Raw genomic sequence first — 13,500 nt, forward strand, 5'->3', positions numbered from 1 at the left:
TCCACCCTGGTCTCCTCCACCCTGGTCTCCTCCATCCTGGTCTCCTCCATCCTGGTCTCCTCCATCCTGGTCTCCTCCATCCTGGTCTCCTCCGCCCTGGTCTCCTCCGTCCTGGTCTCCTCCACCCTGGTCTCCTCCACCCTGGTCTCCTCCATCCTGGTCTCCTCCACCCTGGTCTCCTCCACGCTGGTCTCCTCCGTCCTGGTCTCCTCCACCCTGGTCTCCTCCACCCTGGTCTCCTCCACCCTGGTCTCCTCCGTCCTGGTCTCCTCCACCCTGGTCTCCTCCACCCTGGTCTCCTCCATCCTGGTCTCCTCCACCCTGGTCTCCTCCATCCTGGTCTCCTCCACCCTGGTCTCCTCCACCCTGGTCTCCTCCATTCTGGTCTCCTCCACCCTGGTCTCCTCCACCCTGGTCTCCTCCATCCTGGTCTCCTCCACGCTGGTCTCCTCCATCCTGGTCTCCTCCACCCTCGTCTCCTCCATCCTGGTCTCCTCCATCCTGGTCTCCTCCACCCTGGTCTCCTCCATCCTGGTCTCCTCCACCCTGGTCTCCTCCATCCTGGTCTCCTCCACCCTGGTCTCCTCCACCCTGGTCTCCTCCATTCTGGTCTCCTCCACCCTGGTCTCCTCCACCCTGGTCTCCTCCATCCTGGTCTCCTCCACCCTCGTCTCCTCCATCCTGGTCTCCTCCATCCTGGTCTCCTCCACCCTCGTCTCCTCCATCCTGGTCTCCTCCATCCTGGTCTCCTCCACCCTGGTCTCCTCCATCCTGGTCTCCTCCACCCTGGTCTCCTCCACCCTGGTCTCCTCCACCCTGGTCTCCTCCATCCTGGTCTCCTCCACCCTCGTCTCCTCCATCCTGGTCTCCTCCATCCTGGTCTCCTCCACGCTGGTCTCCTCCACGCTGGTCTCCTCCACCCTGGTCTCCTCCACCCTGGTCTCCTCCACCCTGGTCTCCTCCACCCTGGTCTCCTCCATCCTGGTCTCCTCCACCCTCGTCTCCTCCATCCTGGTCTCCTCCACCCTGGTCTCCTCCACCCTGGTCTCCTCCATTCTGGTCTCCTCCACCCTGGTCTCCTCCACCCTGGTCTCCTCCACGCTGGTCTCCTCCATCCTGGTCTCCTCCACCCTCGTCTCCTCCATCCTGGTCTCCTCCATCCTGGTCTCCTCCACCCTGGTCTCCTCCATTCTGGTCTCCTCCACCCTGGTCTCCTCCACCCTGGTCTCCTCCACGCTGGTCTCCTCCATCCTGGTCTCCTCCACCCTCGTCTCCTCCATCCTGGTCTCCTCCATCCTGGTCTCCTCCATCCTGGTCTCCTCCACCCTGGTCTCCTCCATCCTGGTCTCCTCCACCCTGGTCTCCTCCATCCTGGTCTCCTCCATCCTGGTCTCCTCCACCCTGGTCTCCTCCATGCTGTGATGTTCCTGCAGGTGAGCATGAGGAGAGCATCAGTATCAGGGAGGTGATGAATCATTTCCTCTTCAAACTGCTGTCACACATTATCTACTGCACTCAGACCAGCTGCTTTCTACAGAGTAGGGCCCGACCCATATGGATTATTTGATACCGATATAAAGACTTTAGAGCTGATAGCCGATATAATGGCTGATAAATCCATCCACCAGAAAAAATGAAAAAATATGACTCAAAGCTAAAACACTAAATTTTAAACTCATTCCTAACTAAAGTCTACCTGTTAGACACCATGAACGATCTGAATTCGTCACTGATTAAAAAATGTAAATGCGGTTTCCTTATTCCACAGTGCCGACACACCGTCATGTTTTATCAGCCGACCTCTTTCCTTCTGCATCGTATCTGACAGGGAAACCAAAGTGTTCCCATGCAGGGGATCTGAATGAACCGGGGCGTTCAAGTTCCTCTGCTCGCCATGACCACGCTGCACTTGTGTGGAACTATTATGCACACAGCTTTCTTTTTTTTTCATATCAATCCACAGATCACGTGTGTGCCGAACCGTAGATACTGATCCGCACGGATCGCGGATCAATAATGATCAGTTGCTCCATTAATAATAATAATAATAATAAGTATTCAGAAGTTGTGTAAATGGCACGCAGACACCAACTTTCACACACGTTCACCAGGCTAAACACTAAACACGGCTTTCCTCGCTGCTAAACATCAAGTTTTCCTCCCTCTGATGACTTTCCTCATGACTACGGGGGTTTTGGGGGCGCCTCTATAACATGTAAAGTCGTCATTTTTAAAGACACTGTTGGAAAAAATAGCCGTCAGATTATGGCTATTTTTAGAGACGATGACGATCGTCGCTATTTAACTTCAGCATAGTCTGTCCTGTCTGTCTATCCGTCACAAAACACCAATATCTTTCTGATTGTATATAATATTAATCATGCTTGGGCCTGAAAATGTTGCATGGTGTGATGTACTGCACTACTATTGCAGTAACAGTAGAAGCCAGCGTGTGGATGGATGTATTAACACAGCAGGTTGCTACATGTTTTTTACGATGGCAAAGAGCCGTTTAATGAAGACTAGACTTATCTTAAGTGAGAGAAAGAAACACGAGAACTTTATGTCACTAAAAACACACCAGTTATGATGCTTTTATGCACTTAGACAGCTATGCTTCACATTTTACTTGTGCATGTTTAACTTTTAGCAAGGTAAGAATTATTGTAGCTTTAAACGCAGCGCAGCCACGAGGCACGCAATGACCAGTCTGTAGAGGATGTAAGAAAACATAACTTGTTTATTTCACATTTCAACTCACCAGTGACAGAATATAAAATGCTGGTGAGCAGACTTCACCTTACTCGGCTCAGCTGCGATCTGTTTCACCGTCCGGTTGGCTCTGTCTCGGTTTCCACGGTAGGCAGCCATGACCCCCCCGCTTCTTGTCCAGCTGGATGAGTTGCCCAATTACATTTTAACTGGGGAGTCTCAGAAACAAATATATGACAAAAATAAATCAATAAAAAAAATCGGCAATTTTTTACCGATAGCCGACATCACCCTGGACCCCCATATGGGCCGATATATCGGTCGGGCCCGACTACAGAGTCTCATCAACAACATGTTTAGAAAACACAAACATCTGATCTGACATGTTTCACTCTCACATCAACAACCAGGAAGCTGCTTCACCTCTGATCCAGAGACAAACACACAAACTCACCTGATGGAGGAACAACTTCCACATGGACGGTGGAGAAGATGGTTCTTCCTCTCTGGAAGACTCTACATCTATATGTTCCTGCATCATCAGTCGTCACATTCTTCAGAACCAGAGACACGTCTCCGTCCTTCATCTGTCTGTCCTGAAGATCCACCCGGTTCTGGAAAGATGGATGCTGGTGGAGACATCAACAAAGCCGTCTCTGTAGAAAAACACATATTCTGACTCCAGATCAGGTCTGGTCCACTCCACAACCCGGATGTCTCCATCATGTCCAGTTCTACATGGCAGAGAAACGTCATGTCCAGGTTCAGCTGTGATGTTTGTCTGTCCTGCAGGAGGAAACATCACAGGTCAGAGGAACTCTTCACTTCCATCAGACACCAGAGAGACCAGACTGGTCTGGACTGGACCGTACTGGTCTGAACTGGAACATACTGGTCTGAACTGGACCATACTGGTCTGAACTGGAACATACTGGTCTGGACTGGACCAGAGGAAGTCCAGCAGGATACATGAAGCCTCTGAACATCGGAGCGTTCTCCTCACAACCAGTTAGACCACCAACAGTTCCTTCACATCTCAGAAAATAAAATCCTTTTCACATTGACTTGTCAGACAGAACTTACCAGCAGAAACAGGCAAGAGGAGGACGGCCCACATGAAGATCCACTCCGCAGACGTTTTACTGGTTTAACTAGTTAACAGCTTCAACTCGGTTTGATCTAAAGTTACAACACATTTATTATTCTTCCAGGAACAACAGAAAAACTGTTTGACTTGCAAATCTGCAGCGTGTTTAAAGCAAAGTTGTAAAAAAAGCAGAAAACACGACGTTCCGCTGCGAAGTAGGCGGTGAATGTGCTGGAAGACGATGCTTCAGGAATGAAAACTTTCCCCCTGAGAAACCCAGAGAAAGGAAATCCCTTCGGTTTAACACTTTTATTCACATTGAAGCGTGGATCAGTTTTTATTCCGACAGAGCTTTCTAACCTCCTGCAGTCAGTATATTCTGCTCCATGGAAACAGAAATAAAGCCGCTATCAAGCCAACAGAAGTCCGGCAGACCAGACCAGGACCGTCCTTTACACGGAGTCTGGCGGCGCCTCCTGAATTCCAAGTGCGCCTGTACTGTAAACTTTACGGTAGCAGCGGAAAGGACGCTGACAGGTGTGGAACTGTTTCCGGTTTTCAGAATAAAACGTGTTAAGGAACAATAACAAAAATACAACAACAGAAGAAATATCCTCACGATAATTTAGGGTCTTTGTTTTATAAGGTACCATAACCCGAATGTTATTCAGGTATATATGTATGTATGATTATATGTACAGTTGTTCTCATATTTATTCATACCCTTTCATTCACGAAAGGAAAAACCGGTTGCCTGTAAATTAAGCTGAAATTGACTAAAGTAACCATAACAAAATTTTTTTCATGAAAATCATTACATTATTTTCTCATTCTGGTTCAATAGAAATATTTTTTTAAAAAGCAAACAAATAAGATAATTTATTACATATTACATCACTCATAAACTAATATTTTGTTGAACAATCCTTTAATGTTTCCGCTAAAGTCAGGTGTTTTCTGTTCCTCTCAGTCAGACTTCTGCACCTGTTGACAGGTATTTTGTCCCACCGTTCAACAGAAAAGTCTCTAATTTGTCCAGGACCAATTTGTTTTTTTTCTTTCAACTCACTGAAATGAAAAAAAAAGTGTTTTATATTACTAAATTATATTTTTGCAAATTTTAGTTATTGTTCCTTTTTAAAGTCTCCAGTTATTTGAGTGACTGTTGTAAATTCAGCCTTTTCTTTAATGAAAGGGGATGAATACATATGAGCACAACGGTATGTGTAAGATTTACATGAATCATAAAAAACAATTGTTATATTGAAACGTAATAAAAAACAAAGTGTTTCTCAAACAGACAGTGTAGGACTTTGCTTCAGGACTGATTTGGGGTCAGAAGGTTACATGACCAGGATCATATTGAGAAAGAAATTCTAATCTTACAGTACAGCTACACAATTGAATGTTCTCGCACAAACTTTGTTTGCCACTCCTTTTTCTTCTACCGTAAGTTTTTAAAACTCATCTTAAAACCCATATTCATTCTTTGGCTTTCAGCCCAGTATGGAGACTCATTTCCGAATGTGAAACCCAGATATTATATGGATTCATTGCACACAGAGAGAAACATTTCAAACATTTATTTCTTGAAATGTTGATAATTGGGGCTTATAGATAATTAAAACCCAAAATGTCTCAGAAAATTAGAATATTGTGAAAAACTTCAATCTTAGAAAGTCCTGGTGTCACACCCTAATCAACTAACTCAAAACACCTGCAAAGGTCTCCTAGACCTTTAAATGGTCTCTCAGTCTGGGTCAGACGGCGACATAATCATGGGGAAGACTGCTGACCTGACAGATTCCAGAAGACCATCATTGACCCTCCACAAGGAGGGAAAGCCATAAAAGGTCATTTCTAAAGAAGCTGCTTATTGACAGAGTGCTGGATCCAAGCATGTTAATGTAAAGCTGAGTGGAAGGAAAAGCTGCACCAGCAAAAGGCAGAACTGCCTGGAGAGGATCGTCAAGCAACATCCATTCAGGAATCTGGGAGCTTCACAAGGAGTGGACTGAAGCTGGACTCATCAAGAGCTGCTACGCCCAGACGGATCCTAGACATGGACTACAGATGTCCCATTCCTTGTGTCGAGCCTCTCCTGGACCAGAGACACCAACAGAAGCATCTCACCTGGGCTACAGAGGAAAAGGACTGGTTCTCAGATGGAAGCAGATTCTGCGTTTCATGTGGAAACCAAGGTCCCAGAGTCTGGAGGAAGAGTGTAGAGGCCCAGAATCCATGTTGCTGGAAGTCCAGAGTGAAGTTTCCACAGTCAGTGATGGTTTGGGAGCCATGTCATCTGCTGGTGTTGCTCCACTGTGTTTTCTGAAGGTCACAGTCAACACAGCATCTAGCAGGACGTTTTAGAGCTCTTCATGCTTCCTTCTGCTGACAAGCTTTATGGAGATGCAGATTTCATTTCCCAGCAGGACGTGGCTCCTGCCTACACTGCCAAAGGTACCAAAAGCTGCTCCAATGACCACGGTGTTACTGTGCTGGATCGGCCAACAAACCACCTGATCTGAACCCCGTAGAGAATCTGTGGGGTCAAGAGGAAGATGAGAGACACCAGACCCAACTATGTAGATGACCTGAAGGCTGCTATCAAAGCAACCTGGGCTTCCATTACACCTGAGCAGCGCCACACGCTGATGGCATCCATTGCCACGCCGCGTTCATGCAGTAATTCACACAAAAGGAGCCCAACCAGGAACTGAGTGCATGGAAATGATCATACTGTTCAGAAGCCTGAAATTTCTGTTTAAATATTCTTTTTTCCATTGATCTTATGTAATATTCTAATTTTCAGAGACACTGCATTTTGGGTTTTCATTACCTATAAGCCACAATCATCAACATTTCAAGTCATAAATGTTTGGAATGTTTCACCATGTAATGAATCTATATAATGTATGGGTTTCACATTGTGAAATGAGTGATGAAAAATATGGAACTTTTGCAAAATATTCTACTTTCATGAGATCTAGCTGTACACACAATGAAAAAAGTCTATATACTAAATACATGTTTGCAAGTATAGATTTCCATCACTGTGAAATGGTTGGTGCAATGTGCAAACAGGAAGTGTCAACAACTTCAACCAGTTCCATGTGCAACTGTATGTACACATGTTGGACGTAACCTGACAGTCAGTCAAAAAATGGAAATTGTCCACATGCAAAGTTTATGCAAGTAGAATTGGATTGTTCCGGAGTCAGAAACAGTGCAGATGTTCATGGGTTGTTTAAGTCTGGTAGTCCTGCATTTCCTGAAGGTATAAACAGTTGGTGGCCTTTGATGATGGAAGCAGCTCTCCTGCAGACTCTGCGATGGTAAATAGTCAGCAGAGAGGGTTGAGGGGTCCTGGTGGTCTTTGTGGCAGTCTTTACTACTCTCTGCAGGCGTTTCTAGTCCTTCCCAGTAGTACTGCTGTACCACAGGGGGCTGCAGCTGGTCAGGATGGACTCCATGATGCAGCTGTAGAAGTTGTTGAGGATCTTGGGCGACATGCCAAATGTCCTCAGCCTCCTCAGGAAGTCCAGCCGCTGTTGAGCCTTCTTCACCACCTGAGTTGTGTCCAGTGTCCAGGTGAGGTCATCACTGATGTGGACCCCTCGGTATATAAAACTGTTCACTCTCTCCACATCAAGTTCCTGGATAAACAGTGGCTGATGAGGTCCCCTCTCCTTCCTCATGTCCACCATCGTGTCCTTCGTCTTGTCTGTGTTGAGAGCGAGGTTGCTGTCCCCGCACCGTGCCACCAGACTGTCCACCTCCCTCGTCCCCGCCTGGGATACGTCCTATCACAGCGGTGTCGTCAGCAAACCTCAGGATGATGCTCCCGGGGTGGGATGCAACACAGTCGTAGGTGAACAGGCTGTAGAGGATGGGGCTGAGGACACAGCCCTGCGGGGTGCCGATGTTAGTGGTGATGCTGGCTGAAGTTCTGGTTCTGATCCTGACAGAGTGGGACCTGCTGGTCAGGAAGTCCAGGAGCCAATGACAGAGGGCGGGGTGTCGTCCGAGTGATAACAGTTTGTGGAGGATGACGGTGTGGGAAGCGGAGATGTAGTCAATAAGGAGTATCCTGACGGAGGAGTCCTTGTTTTCCAGGTGGGAGACATGAAGGGCAGCAGCGATGGCGTCAGAGGTGGACCTGTTGGGCCTTTAGGCGTATTAGACGGAGTCTTTGGTGTCCGGTATGCTACTCTGAATGTGGGCCAGGATGTGAGGTTCTTCTTGAGGAGGGGGGCGATGGTGGTGGACTTACAGCAGGTGGGGACGGTGCATTGGCCGAGGGAGAGGTTGAAGATGGAGGTGAAGACCTCAATCAGCTCATGAGGACACGCTCTGAGGAACCAGCCAGAAACACCATCTGGACCTGGAGCCTGGCGGGGGTTGGTCTTCTTCAGGGCTTTGTGTACCTGGGCTGATGAGACGACAAGCGGGGGGAGGTGGGTTGAGTGGCCGAGGTGTGAGTTAGGGGTGAGGGTGAAGGCGGCCTCAGGTGCTGCTGGAGCTGGTCCTGAAGTCTGCGATGTGGTCCAGACAAGGCCACATCCTCCTGGGGTCTTCTCTCTGTATTGCCTCTTGGCCGCTCTTATGGCCTTCTGCCGTTGCGATGACGCCGTTTTGCCTCATTGTCAGATCTAAAAGCAATAGAGCGAATGCGCAGCAAGCGCAGTTTATGTTGGTAAATAAAACTAGGAAACAAATATTGATGATCGGAGTGAAATGTGTGAAAAACAGGATTCCCTTCCCACAACACCATTGAATGAGGGCACACAACACCACCATTAAAGTTTATACTTCACTGTGTCAGCTAAAATGTGTTGGATACAGTATAATAGAATGTAGTGCGAAGGAGAGGAAGGCTAAAAAACTACAAATGTCTGTCAAAGGACTACAAAAGTCCAGTAATAATGATGTGTAAGAAGGGATGATAAAACGGCTTGTAAACTGTGATTGTACGTTCTTCCTTTGGGTTCTGCAAGGAGAAAGCATCTCGGTGGTTTGATGCTGCAGAGAGAAGGAGCTGAGACATCAACGCAGAGCCGTCTGAAGATTTGACTTCTGAGTTATTCTGGCTCCGTCATGTTGAGGACGAGCGAGAGGACACGTGGATCCGGGTGACTCTGATGAGAAGGTTAACTCGGACTTGAGTTCAAATCGACACCATCTAAAGGGATTTTTGGAGGTTCTGCTTCCTCAGATCCTTTCCCTGGAAAGGAGAAGAGGTTTTTGGACTGTTCATCTCTCAGCACACAGCAGCTGATACATGGACTGTATGAGAACGGCTTCTTCTCCGACCGCGGCACATTTTATGCAGCTTCATCAGAAGAGGATTTATTTTAGGAGCTGAGTTAAGAGTGAGTTCATCTGGGTGGGTTTTGTGATTAAACTACAGGTCTGAAAGGAATTTTGTATCTGTCTCAGAAAATGTTTTATGTTTGTTTTGGTAATATTTGTATTCAAGTTTAAAAACAAAAGAAGTTGCTGTGTTGCACCACTGACCTCTTGTGGTAGAATGAGGGATTACGTGCATGTGAAGTACATGTGAATTAGGCATGCATGTGATGAGTGAGTAAACGTGCTTCGGAGAAGAGGAACGACACAAAGAAAGAGAAACACTTTGAAAATGGACTAACAACTCCTAAACGTTGGATTAGAAGGCGCACACGGTAATTGTTATTATTTTATTGTATATTTTGGATTCATTTGTGTTTTTGTTTTATTAATGAAAGTTTTATATTTGTCTTTCTTTAGTTTTTCACGGTGGTTTTGTCGGTCATTGTGTGCGTGACACAATAAATGCCAACTAAAACATCAGTTGAAGCGTGGCTTTCTCTGGTCCAAACGAAAATCCTTGGGAGCAGTTACAGTGAAAACGTGTCCTGTCGGTGCCACGTGTGGTTCTGTCCAGAGAGAATCGTCACCGCAGTTCTTGTTGGGAGAGGCCAGTCATCGAGGGAGCAACTTAACATCACCACAACCACGTGTTGAGGGACTTCAGCCTCTATCTCAGTCGTCATCTGTCTGTCTCCATGTCCACAGTCCAGCGGCAGCTGAATGTTGGAAGAACTGCAGCCGCATCAGCTGAGTCGAAAAAGGACTGCTTCAGTAGCGTGTTGCTGCAGTGCAAATCAGGTCAGATTGTACCGTCAGGGTTTGGCAGAAGAGAGAAATGTTTTAGGTTTGCTCTGTTAAACTGATATTATTTGGCATTTGAAATAGTGGGTTACATTGGTTAAGTACCCTGTCAATGCTTAATATTTCAAAGATACAGTGAATACTAATACTGCCAATATTACTCTGAAAATGGCTACTGAAACATGTGATCTAGAGGTCATAATTGAGGCTTTAAAGTGTGAGAAAGCTCAGTTAGAAGAGATGTTAGACGGTGACCTTGAGGATTCAGAAAGAGAAAAAGCTGAAGTACGTTTAGGGGAGCAAACGCTTGTCATAACACCTCATTCTCCTGAGCTTTTAGTCGGAGACCCTGAAGTAAAAGTTCTAAAAACACAAGCATTGGAAAGAGAAAGTTTTCTGGAAAGGTTCTCTAGATTCTCGGATTGGAATACAACTCTTAACGTTGCTGCAAGGATAAAACGACTCAAGGCAGGAGACAAAATGGGGCCAGTTAGCGTTGAGGAGAGACAAGCAGCGTCTTTTGTACTCATAAAAGCTGCTCAAAGAGAAGCCTTTGAACAAGAGTTGAAACAGTTGAGTCAAAACGCCGTCAAACTGCCCAAAACACATAGGTTGTACCAACTTGATCCCATTCTTGAGAATGGCTTACTTAGGGTGGGAGGCAGGTTAAGAAAATCAACTGCCTCATTTGAACTTAGACACCCAGTTAGCGGTTCGGAAAATGAATGAATGAATGAATGAATGAATTTCTATCAATTCCAGTATCCGAAGAGTTCAGAGGTTGGTTCGGGTTTACATTTGAAGGAAAACAGTACACATTTACTAGATTACCACAGGGTTTTTGTGATTCTCTGACAATTTTTGCAGCAGCCATCCAAAACTGTTTGGCTGGATTTAAAGTCCCTGCCCATTCACAGGTCATTTCCTACATCGATGATATCATCGTAGCGGCGAACTGTGAAGAAAACTGTAGAGAAACATCACTCAAACTTAGATTCTTAGCTGATACTGGAAACAAAGTTTCACTCAAAAAACTTCAGTGGGTAAAAGAGGAAGTGAAGTTCTTAGGCCATTTAATAAGTGGTGAAGGAAGAAGACTGTGTGAAGACAGAAAGGAAGCAATATTAAACGCACCACAAGCAGTGACCAAGAAACAAATGATGCAGTTTCTTGGTCTGTGTAATTTTTGTCGAGCTTGGATTCCAAACTATGCAGAAATTACTCAACCCCTATTGGATATCACATACGAGCAGCCAAAGTCCATGTCAGATGTGCTGACCTGGACCCCAGAGTCCTTGAAGGCTTTACAGGATCTGAAACAAGCCATGGCAAGTTCTACGGTTCTGAGTTTGCCAGATTACTCAAAGCCATTTATTCAAACTGTAGACTGTAAAGGAAATTTCATGACTTCAATGTTAGCTCAAGAACATGGAGGGAAACTAAAACCCATAGGGTTTTATTCGAAAAGACTTGATCCAGTGTCGAGCGCATTACCTCCGTGCGTTAAAGTAGTGTGCGCGTCAGCCCTCGGGGTACAAGCAACAGCTGAAATTGTCTTGTTTCATCCATTAACATTATTAGTCCCTCATGACGTGGAAATCCTCCTCATGCAAACAAAAATGACTTTTCTGTCACCAGCTAGACATTTATCTTTAGTTGCCACATTATTGTCTCAGCCTCATTTGACAATATAACGCTGTAAAACTGTGAATTCAGCAACATTGATTCCTTCTTAGGAAGATGGTGGAAAACATAACTGCCAAGCTTTAACAGAGAGATTGTGTAAGCCCAGACCTGATCTGCAAGATACACCTCTTGGTTATGGTCTGGTCTTCTATGTTGATGGGTCAAGTTCTAAAGATCTTCAGGGCAGACAGTGAACGGGGTTTGCGGTTGTTACACAAAATAAAATTGTGGAAGCTGGACAAATTCCATTGAGTCTGCCAGCACAAGCGGCAGAAATAATAGCCTTAACACAAGCATGTAAACAAGCTGAAGGAAAATCAGTTACGATCTATACAGATAGCCAATTTGCTTACACACATTGATGTTTCGACCATTAAAGACATGCAGCAAAACGCACCCACATCGAAGAAGCAGCTGTGGTTAACTGCAGGAGACGAGCTGAAGGATGACGTTTATGTTATTCAAAACAAACTTGTGTTACCAAAAAGTCTTTTTAAAACTGCAGCTATATTAAGCCATGGTCCAGCACATGTTGCTACAGCTATTATGAATGATACTTTGGTCAAGATATTCTTATGCTTTTGGTTTTGTTTCTTTTTCAAAGAAGTTTTGCAGAGCTTGTCTTATTTGTTGTAAACACAATTCCCAGGGAAATGTCAGACCAAAGAGAGGACAATTTCCCAAAGCAGAACATCCTTTTTTGTTTTTGCACATGGATTTTATTGAGTTGAATGCATGTCAACAATATAAGTATTGTTTAGTACTTATTTGTCCCTTTTCTAAATGGGTTGAAATTGTGTCAAGCAAGCATGCAGATGCTTTAGCAGTTGTGAAAGCCATATGTAAGATCATAATTCCACAATGAAATTCCTGAAAGACTTTTTTCGGACAACGGGTCTCATTTTACAAATAAAGTCATTTCAGAAATTTCTGTCAGTTTAGGAATTACCTTGAAAAACCACTGTTCATATCATCCACAATCTGCAGGGTTAGTTGAACGAACAAACTATACTATAAAGCTTAGGTTACGTAAAACAATGGAATACACAGGATGAAACTGGGTTGATTGTTTAGACTTAGTTCAACAGTATATGCGTGTCACGCCTACAGATGGAAATGGATTAACCCCTTTTGATATTGTGCATGGAAGAGCTTTTAAACTGCCAATGTTTGGGGATGATGAAGCTAAGGCCGACCAAGAAAATACATTAGCAGATTGGATGATACAAATGTTTAAGAATAATTCTGTTAAAAGCAATGATCTGCCAGTATGTTCTCCTCCTCTGCAGGAAGCATCGATCTTGGCTCCTGGGGATTTAGTCCTGGTACGCGTTCTCAAGCGGAAATGTTGGGCTTCTCCGAGATGGGCGGGTCCATTCCGTGTCTTACTCGCAACCCCGACCGCTGTAAAACTAAAAGGAAAATCTTCCTGGACTCATGCATCGCATGTGAAGCGTGTGTTTCAGTTCCCAGCCTAAACGGAGACTAGTGTCTTACCTAACACAGCAGGAACGACTGTGTGGCACACCTGAGAAAACTCTCCTCTGTGGAGGATCGAGGACTGGAAGTGCGATCGAACTGTGTTTTACAGGGCGGTGGACTCGGGGGGGACCTGTCCCATGGAGAGGAGCCGTGAAGAAGTATCTGGACTTTTCCTCTTGGTGGTTCGGAGTCGTTGGTATCTGTAGGACAGTTGAGCTAAGGATTTTCCCTCAGTAGATCCAAATTGAGGTGCTAATGTATTTTGGAGGTCCTGTGTTCATTTATTCATGGCCTATTCACCCCCATCTAACGGATAACTTTGTGTACAGCATAGCCACATGTGTGCCTTTACAAGATGGCCAAAGTAATGAAAACAAAAA

Source organism: Telmatherina bonti (genome assembly GCF_933228915.1).
Source record: "Telmatherina bonti genome assembly, chromosome: 18".
NCBI classification, from domain to species: domain Eukaryota; kingdom Metazoa; phylum Chordata; class Actinopteri; order Atheriniformes; family Telmatherinidae; genus Telmatherina; species Telmatherina bonti.